Raw genomic sequence first — 9,259 nt, 5'->3', positions numbered from 1 at the left:
GTAAGGAGTGTCCCAGGCAAAGAACCCAGAGACCAATGAGCAGGTCCAGGCTCTGTCACAACCCAGGGAGGAAGGCTCCACATCCCGGGGGCTCTGAGTCCGTGGTGAGGGAGCTGGGCTGATGTCCCTCGGGCCCCTCCTGAGTTCTAACCCCTCATTCTGGGCGCCAACTCTCTCCCCTGTCCCTGGATTCACTGCCTCAGACCCCAGGAACCAGAGTCGCAGCTACCTGCCTGCGTGTCGGGGCAGAGCTGCCCGGGGCAGAGCTGGGCCTTCATTCACTTTGTACATCTTCTCACAGGCCCCACATCCTGCGCACACCCCTCCCCCAGCCTCCTCCTCCCCCCATATCTCCAGGGCTGCCTCAGCCAAGGCCGGTTCCCTCTTGCCTCTGGTCTCACAGGATGAGTGTCCTATCCTATCTGTCTTGCTGAGCTGCGAGGGTCTGTGAAGACCATTGATACTGGGGGTGACCCCAGACTAGGCCAGCTCCCCCTGAGGTGGGTATGGAGACGTCAAAGCATTGAACCACTATTGCAAGTAGTTTAAGAGCTGGCGAAGAGCAGGGTTACGTGTTTTCACAATCCAGCGCCCATCGCCTTCCTAATTAAGTCTTTGTTTCCTTTGGAGGAGTGACCCGTCTCCTCTGTGAGTCACTGCAGGGGTAAGTCATTCCAGGCTCACTGTGTTAGTGGGGGAACAAGATCCTTCTGCCCACCCCAGGGACCTCCACGTATAGGCTTTATGTCCGGAGCTGAACAAACACAATGGCAAGTGGCTGGCCAGGGACCGCTCACCCCGGTCGACTGAACAGTGGCTGCCTGACCGGGCTCTTGGAGCTCAGCCCTCCTCCTTTTGTCTTTCCAGGCAACCTGGGGCCTCACCCCATCTGCAGTCAGCCATGCGTGCACCCCCATCACTCTTCCTTTACACTTTATTTCTTTTAAAACAGGAGTTGCATTCTCTTGTTCACAAGTAAGAAGTCCTGGTTGACATTCATAGTTACAGCATATGCTAGGGTTCCATGAGACCATCCATCAGCCTGCAGTGAGATGGTGTGGATTGCCATTTCTTATGACCAAGAGTTCTTCCAGGTTGGGGTGGCTCCTAGACAAGTTGCTTAACCTCTCTAAGCCGGTTTCTTCTTCCTGAAAGTGGTGTCACTGATTCCCGCTGCGCAGACAAACTGGAAGGATAAAATAGCAACAATAATGAAGTCATTGATAACTTTTAGCTAGTGCTTAGCATGTTCCATCACCTGTCCAAAGAGCCTACATAGAGTAACTCATTCACAACAACCCCATGAAGTAAACCCTTTCACTCATTTTAAAGGTTAGGAAACTGTGAATCAGAGAGGCTAAGTAATTTCCCCAAAGCTACACAGCTAACAAGTGCCAGAGGGCCTCCTACTTGTGTTGCTGTGTGGTAGCTGTTATGTGTGTTAATCAAAGGATTTTAACAAGTCCCACAAAGCCAGTGTATGATTTAGGTAGCATCCCACACATGAGGAGGGGTTGTGTAGGTCTCCACCCAAGGCAGGTGCAAAATTTGAAATAACAGTCTGTCTCTCTCTCCATTCACACAATCCTCCCAGTGACCTCACCTCTCCCATGGCTTCAACTGGACTCTCTATCCGCACCCCCCCTCCCCCCAGCTGTCTGTCAGACACTTCTGCCTCAGTGGCCCATGGGTGGTTCAAACTCAGCACAGCCAATGACAAACATCGCATTTTTAACCCCAAGCCTTCTCTGCCCGCAGAACTTCCTGCTTCACTGAATGGTGTCGCTATCTGTAAGCTTCCTAAACCACCTGCCCAGGGCTCACTTCTCTTCCTCCCACATCCCAAATCCTCCTCGGAACCCGGTGCATCCTGCCTGGATAATCCTCATCTCTCCACTCCCTACAGCAGCCCACCTTCACTCCTGCCCCATCACACGATTGTTGGTCGCCAACCACCTCCTCCCCCTCCAGACCCATCCTACATCACAGCCAAAGGGATGCTTTTAGAACACAAATCTGGGACCTCCCTGGTGATCCAGTGGTTAAGAATTTGCCTGCCGAGGCAGGGGACACAGATTCGATCCCTGGTCCAGGAAGATTCCACATGCCAAGGGGCACGGGAGCCTCTGTGCTATAGCTATTGAGCCTGCACACCGCAACTAGAGAGTAGCCCCTGCTCACCCAGCCAGAGAAAGCCCGCTTGCAGTAACAAAGACCCAGGGCAGCCATGAATAAAAAATAAGAAGAACTTAAAAATAACAACAAAGCATAAATAAAGCACAAATCTGGTCGGTTGTTGCTCTGCCTAATTTTTAGTGGCTTCCCCTTGACCCCGAGGTAAAGTCCAAACCTTTTTTTATGGTCTACGGGACTTCCTGATCGAACCCCTGTCTACCTCTCCACTGTAAACTTTGAGATTTTCCCTCCAACACTTCCTGCTTCAGACATGCTAAACTTTCCCCGAGGGTTTTCACCATTCACTCACTTGCTATTAATTCAACAGATTTACTAAATCTTTGCATGAGCCAGGCACTGGGAGGTCAGTAAGATAAACATGAGTTTTGTCCTCAGGAGGCTTGTGCTGGTCTGGTTGGTTTCTTTCCATCACTGAGATCTCAGCTTACCCCCCACTTCCCCTGGTGGTGCCACATGGCCTGTGGGATCTTACTTTCCTGCCCAGGGATTAAACCCTAAGAAGTGAAAGCTTGAAATCCTAACCGCTGGACCCCCAGGTAATTCCCTGAAATCAGTTTTTATATGAGCTCTTCAAGGAAATGCTCCCTCTCCCCTAAACTAGGGTAAGTCCCTTAACGTGTATCCCTGGGTTACCTTATTCTCTGTTTAACATACACCACACCTTACTATTGTTTAACCTCTCTCTTTCCCGCCATACTGTCAACCCCACGGGGATGGGCACTGGCTCTCTTGCTCAGCTCTGTATCCCCAAGCCTGGTACATAATAGACTCAAAAATAGTTGATGAATGAGTGAATACATGAGTGAATAGCATTATTATACTCAGCAAATACTCATATGTCTGATTTTCCTACAAGATTGTAAGCTTTTTTTTTTTAATAGGACAGATCATGTCATATTTATATTTCTCTCCCAATGGCTTCTACATTAGTGCTCAAGGAGTCTTGGTTGAATGGATGAACAAGAGTATCTTCATGCAGGAAAATGAGAGTTAAAAAGGATGGTCAAAGCAGGAAGGCAAAAAAAAAAAAAAAAAGCAGGAAGGCAACATCTTTAGGTAAATGAAGAGTATGGGGAACTCTTATTTACAATCACATGATCTGCTTGTTCTCCAAAGGGGCATGGAGTTCTTTGCTTCTCAGTGCTTGCTGTATAGTGGGTTCACATGGGAAGGTTGACAAAATACTGATGCTTGGGCCCCTCCTGCAGAGATTCCAATTCAATGAGTCTGAGCTGAAGCTAAGCAATGGAAAAGAAATTTCTTTTAAGTTTCCCAAGTGATTCTAATATATAGTTTGGGATGGACAAGTGTGGGGCCCCCTGGAATCCAATTTGGCTGGATCTTAGTCTGCAGATAAACAGATAATCTGTCAGGGATTCCTGGAGTTGGATGTGGGCCAAGACTTATGACATAGTCAGAAGTGAAACCAAGGGAATGAAAACACGAGAAAGAGTTCAAGACCAATTGTTAGTCATCCCTTCTAGATACACACTTATTGATGAATGAGTGAATGAGGGAATGAAAGAAATGAGTGGGCAAGACTAGGTCCTTCAAATTGCTGTGAACTCACTGGGAGTAGCTTTCTTTATGGACATGAAGCTGCTAAGTATTCACAGGCAATTAGGAAAAAAAATTCCTAAACAGATTGAACAGTATTAAGCTGGTAGACTCTTCTGATATCATAGACCCCCAGGGGCTGCAGGGCCATCCACTCAATCTCTATTCACCCATTCAACAAACATCTACTGAGCATGTACTGTGTGCTAAGCACAGTTCTAGATGCTAGGAAGGATACAACTTGTTTGGGGCTGAACTGTTTCCACCCCAGATTCACATACTGAAGTCCTAACCCTAAGCATCTTACAGTGTGACTATATTTGGATATGGGATTTCTTAAGAGGTAACTGAATAAAAATGAAGTCATTAGGCTTATCTTAATCCAATATAACTGGTGCCCTTATATGAAGAGGAAATTTGGACACAGACATAGAGGGAAAACCATATAAAGACACAAGTAGAAAATGGCCATCTATAAGCAAAGGAGAAAGGTCTTAGAAGAGACCAATATGCTGACACCTTGATCTCAGACCTCCAGCCTCTAGAATTGTGAGAAAATGTGTATGTGTATGCATGCTGTTGTGTCAACTCTTTGCAACCTCATGGACTGTAGCCCTCCAGGCTGCTCAATCACTGGAATTCTCCAGGAAAGAATACTGGAATGGGTTGCCATTTCCTTCTCTAGGGGATCTTCCTGACCCAGGGATGGAACTGTGTCTCTGGTGTCTCCTGCCTTGGCAGGCAGATTCTTTACCACTGAGCCACCTGGGAAGGCCCTGTAAGAAAACAAAGGTCTATTATTTTTTTTTTTTTTTAAAGGTCTATTATTTAAGCTATCCAATCTGTGGTACTTTTTTTGCAGCCCTAGAAGACTAACACTGTAGTTGCAAAAGAGACCAAGTCCCTGTTTTCCAATGCATATATCCACAAAGCATTCATTTTTCAAAGGGCTATGTGCATACTTTAGGGGTATTTTTCTATTGCTATTTTTCAAGGCCTTATGGGCAATAGTTGCATTTAATAAAGTCCACATTCATTGAAAGAGTTCCTTGATTCTAAGTGGCATTTTGTCATTATATATATTTTGTACTAGATAAATTCTCAGTTGGGTACTAGCATGTCTTTAACACTTGTCTAACACTGGCTAAGCTCTCTTGTGTACAAAAAACCTCAGGCTCAGAACTGTCCCCAAGCAGGAATATCTGGCTATAACTGAATGGCATCACTGTTTTATTTTTACTATTCTATGTATTTGCACAGGTACATGTATTTAATAGCAAGTTTTAATGGCTTTCCATTTGTAGTAGTTATAGGGTGTTTTCATTTCAGATACATTTCTACAGCAAAAATCAAGTGATTATACTTTAAGAATGAATATTCAACAAATAATGGTAATGTTACTTATATATAAGGCAAAAGTCATGATATGTGTGTGCTCAATCATTCAGTCGTGTCCAACTTTTTTTGGTCCCATGGACTGTAGCCTCCCAGGTTCCTCCATCCATTGGATTTCCCAAGCAAGAATACTGGAGCTAGTTGCCGTTTCCTTTTTCAGGGGATCTTCCTGATCCAGGGATCTAACCCGCGTCTCATCTCTTGCATCTCCTGAATTGGCAGACAGATTCTTTACCTCTGACTAAACCACTTGGGAAGATCTAAAACTCATGATATGGTATGAAGATGACAAAAGAGTGGTAAACACTGAATGAGGTGATTTCATAGAAATAGATAGCTTTGTTATTATCATTCATTCTCTCACTTTTTCATTGCATCAATACTGATCACTTCATGGCAAATAGATGGGGAAACAATGGAAACAGTGAGAGACTTTATTTTCTTGGGCACCAAAATCACTGCAGATAGTGACTGTAGCCATGAAATTAAAAGACACTTGCTCCTTGGAAGAAAAGCTATTTAATACACTAGACAGTGTATTAAAAAGCAGAGACATAACTTTGCAGACAAAGGTCCATATAGTCAAATCTATGGTTTTTCCAGTAGTCATGTATGGATGTGAGAATTGGACCATAAAGCTGAGCACCAAAGAATTGATGCTTTTGAACTGCAGTCTTGGAGAAGACTCTTGAGAGTCATTTGGACTGCAAGAAGATCAAATCAGTCAATATTAAAGGAAATCAATGCTGAATATTCATGGAAGGGACTGATGCTGAGGATGAAGCTCCGATACTTTGGCCACGTGATGCAAAGAGATGACTCATCAGAAAAGACCCTGATACTAGGAAGGACTGAAGGCAGGAGGAGAAGGGGACGACAGAGGGTGAGATGGTTGGATGGCATCACTGACTCAGTGGACAAGCTCCAGGTTTGAGCCAGCTCTGGGAGATGGTGAAGGACAGGGAAGCCTGGCGTGCTGCAGTCCATGGGGTCTCCAAGAGTAAGACACGGCTGAGAGAGTGAACAATAATAACAACACTGATTGAGCACATACTAGCTTCCAGGCATTGTACTAAGTACCTTCTCACAAAATATCTTATTTAACTGCAGAAATATCAGAGAAGATGGAAACCACATCTGTCCTGTTCACTGATGCACATCCAGCACCCAGTGCAGTGAAGAAGCACTAAAAACGTTTCCTTGGAACGATACATGTGCATTTTTGAGTCAAGATTCAACCTACTAAAGGATGAATATTCAAACCCTAAGTGCCTGCCACTAAGAATTAGTCGGAATGAAGGGCCAGTTTCTGATTTTCTCTACTCCTTCGGTCTACAGGCTCTTTTGAAAGAATTATTGTTGTGAGACTATGGCGCTTTCTCGAGCCGTTAGGTGAGCTGCCCTATAACCTGAAATGGGCCTCTCTTCCCATCTATCCATAATCCACCATCTATCATCCATCCATCCAATGAAGAACCTCTGAAAAAAAACAAGAAACCTGTATCTATCTCTGAAGAGAACTTGATTAACATCTGCAAAGCAATTAATTGAATTCTATTAAGTGCCGGGCCCTGGGAAGGAGTGAAACTGTCTACCATGACCCCTTTTCCACCTTCAGGGAGCAGTCCAGTCACCCTCCCTGCCCCCCACCCTTCATGGTGATGTTCCAGGTCATTCAGAGTAAGTTGAATTTTGTGGTTATCGTCTATATTTGGAAAGCTCAAAACAAAATGATTCATCTTAGTCAAATTTCTAATCCAGATGTCTAAAAACTTTTTTAAGCATGAGTCTCTGTAGAATATTCACACTCAGTGCGTACATACATTCATTCAAAAAATAGTTATGAGCCCCTGCCATAGATCAGGAACTGTCCAATGAGGGAGAACAGAGGAGTGAGAAGACAGATGGGGTCCTTGTTCCATTGAAATTTACATTCTGGGTGGGGAAATGACCTTAAGTTAGGAAATACTTCAGTGAAGAAGGTGAGTTTAGATAAGAAGTTAAGTGCTGTAATACATATGAAACTAGATCGGAATGCTGTGTCAGGATCATGGGGTAGACCGTGCCTAGGGTGGGGCAGCCATGAAAGGCCTCACCGAGGAGGGACGTTGGGAGCCATTCCCATCCCCCATCCCACCCTCTTGGCTCCCAGACATGCCCTTCCCCAGCTGGAAGAATCTTTGTGTCACAGAGCCACTGACAGACTTCCCTGAGGTGGGGAGAAGAAAACAAAACAACCACATTCTTTGAGGGGTTTGCGCAAACTCAAGCCCTGCTTTCTAGAAGGAAGTTTTTGCAGTACCTGAATTAACACATCTTGCAGTTAATCTGAAGGCTGTCCCACTATGACCCAGAGTACACATTAGAGACAGGTCATCTGCTCTCAGTGGAGTGGATTGTTTTATTTCCCTTTGTTTAGCAACCAAGGCTCTGCTCCTCCCCACCTCAACCCAGGAGTTGATAACCAAACAGTGACTGTCACTAACTCAGCAGAAGGATGGGTTCTGCACTCACTCATCCAGAAATTACCTAGGACCAAGGCTTTTCATGGCCTGACATTTGGACACACAGCCTGACACTGACAAGCGATCCCTCAACAATTCCTCCAGGGCCAGCAACCATCTCAGTCTGGCTCCGACGTATAATCTGTGATTCCGTTCATGCCCTCTGCCTGCCAGCCCCCCCAGGAAGGTCACTTCATCTGCATCTGGGCACCTGGTTGTGATGTGCTCAGCTGTTTCATTCATGTCCTCCTCTTTGTGACCCCATGGACTATAGCCCACCAGGCTCCTCTGTCCATGGGACTCTCCAGGCAGGAATACTGGAGTGGGTTGCTGTGCCCTCCTCCAGGGGATCTTCCTGACCCAGGAATCGAATCCATATCTCTGGCATTTCCTGCATTGCAAGCTGGTTCTTTACCCACTGAGCCACCTCGGAAGCCCTTGGGCACCTGGCATCTTCTTTTAAAGGCTGTTCAAAAGCTTTCCGGAGAAGACAATGGCAACCCACTCCAACAGTCCATGGGGGTGCGCAGAGTCGGACACGACTGAGCGACTTCACTTTCACTTCTCACTTTCATGCACTGGAGAAGGAAATGGCAACCCACTCCAGTGTTCTTGCCTGGAGAATCCCAGGGACGGGGAGCCTGGTGGGCTGCCGTCTATGGGGTCGCACAGAGTCAGACACGACTGACGTGACTTAGCAGCAGCAGCAGCAAAAAGCTTTCACCTGCTTCCAGTGAGAATGTTGGAGCAGATTCCTGTTTCACTTCACATGCCTCAGGAATGTGTGTAATCCCATTTAAGATGCTTGATTAAGTCTTTAGAACCCAAATCAAGTTGGGGACTTTTCAATCCCAAGAGGACAGCCGGTCATGAGATGGAAACATTCCTAATCAAACATTGTCCTGGAGAGAAGTCTGCTTTGTCTGGTTCGAAGCATAGAGAGACGAGTTCCTGTAAGAAATAGCAGCCATTCCCACATATGAATTCTTCTAAGCCAACTCAGGACCTTCAGCCAAAGAAGGCACATGTACTGCTAGACAGACTTGGCCTCTGACAGAATCCAGAGAGTAGAAGCTGTATCATCAGACTTCATTTTGCAATGCATCCTCCCCAGCTGCCCAGCCGTGCAGGTGGAAGAATTTAATAATCAAATATGGGACTTCCCTGGTGGTCCAGTGGCTAGGACTCTGCGCTTCTAATGCAGGGGGCCCAGGTTCGATCCCTGGTCAGGCCTCTGGACCCCATACGCTGAAACTAAGAGTCTGCATGCTGCAACTAAAGATCCCACATGCTGTAATAAAAATTGAAGAACTCAAGTGCCACAACTAAGACCCAGGGCAGCCGAATAAGTAAATAAATATTTTAAAAAATAATTCTAATGATAAATAAAAAAGAGAAGCAAATGCACTGAACAATTATTGATATGAAAAGTATGCTCTCACATCATGGATCAAGTCAGTAGGAAAGTCTCCCTCTTGATCTCTCCCTCCAAGTGCAACAGCAGCACCCATCTACAGAAGTTATGAAGAAAGCGGAGAAGCTACCAAGCTGAGTGGTCTCAACCGCTGCAGAGCCCATGCCATCTCCCAAGGCCAACCCAAGGAAAG

At 45.8% G+C, this 9,259-nt stretch overlaps 1 non-coding gene across 1 annotated transcript; it reads left to right on the top strand.

Moving 5' to 3' along the window:
• Positions 1 to 8,813: 8,813 nt before the first annotated feature.
• TRNAR-UCU lies at positions 8,814 to 8,892 on the top strand. Its single transcript has one exon. It is a non-coding gene; the product is annotated as a tRNA-Arg (tRNA).
• The last annotated feature ends 367 nt before the right edge of the window (positions 8,893 to 9,259 follow it).

This window comes from Cervus elaphus, chromosome 17 (assembly GCF_910594005.1).
Source record: "Cervus elaphus chromosome 17, mCerEla1.1, whole genome shotgun sequence".
Taxonomy (NCBI): domain Eukaryota; kingdom Metazoa; phylum Chordata; class Mammalia; order Artiodactyla; family Cervidae; genus Cervus; species Cervus elaphus.
Note: the sequence above shows the minus strand (reverse complement) of the source record. Positions and strands in the feature narration are given on the sequence as shown.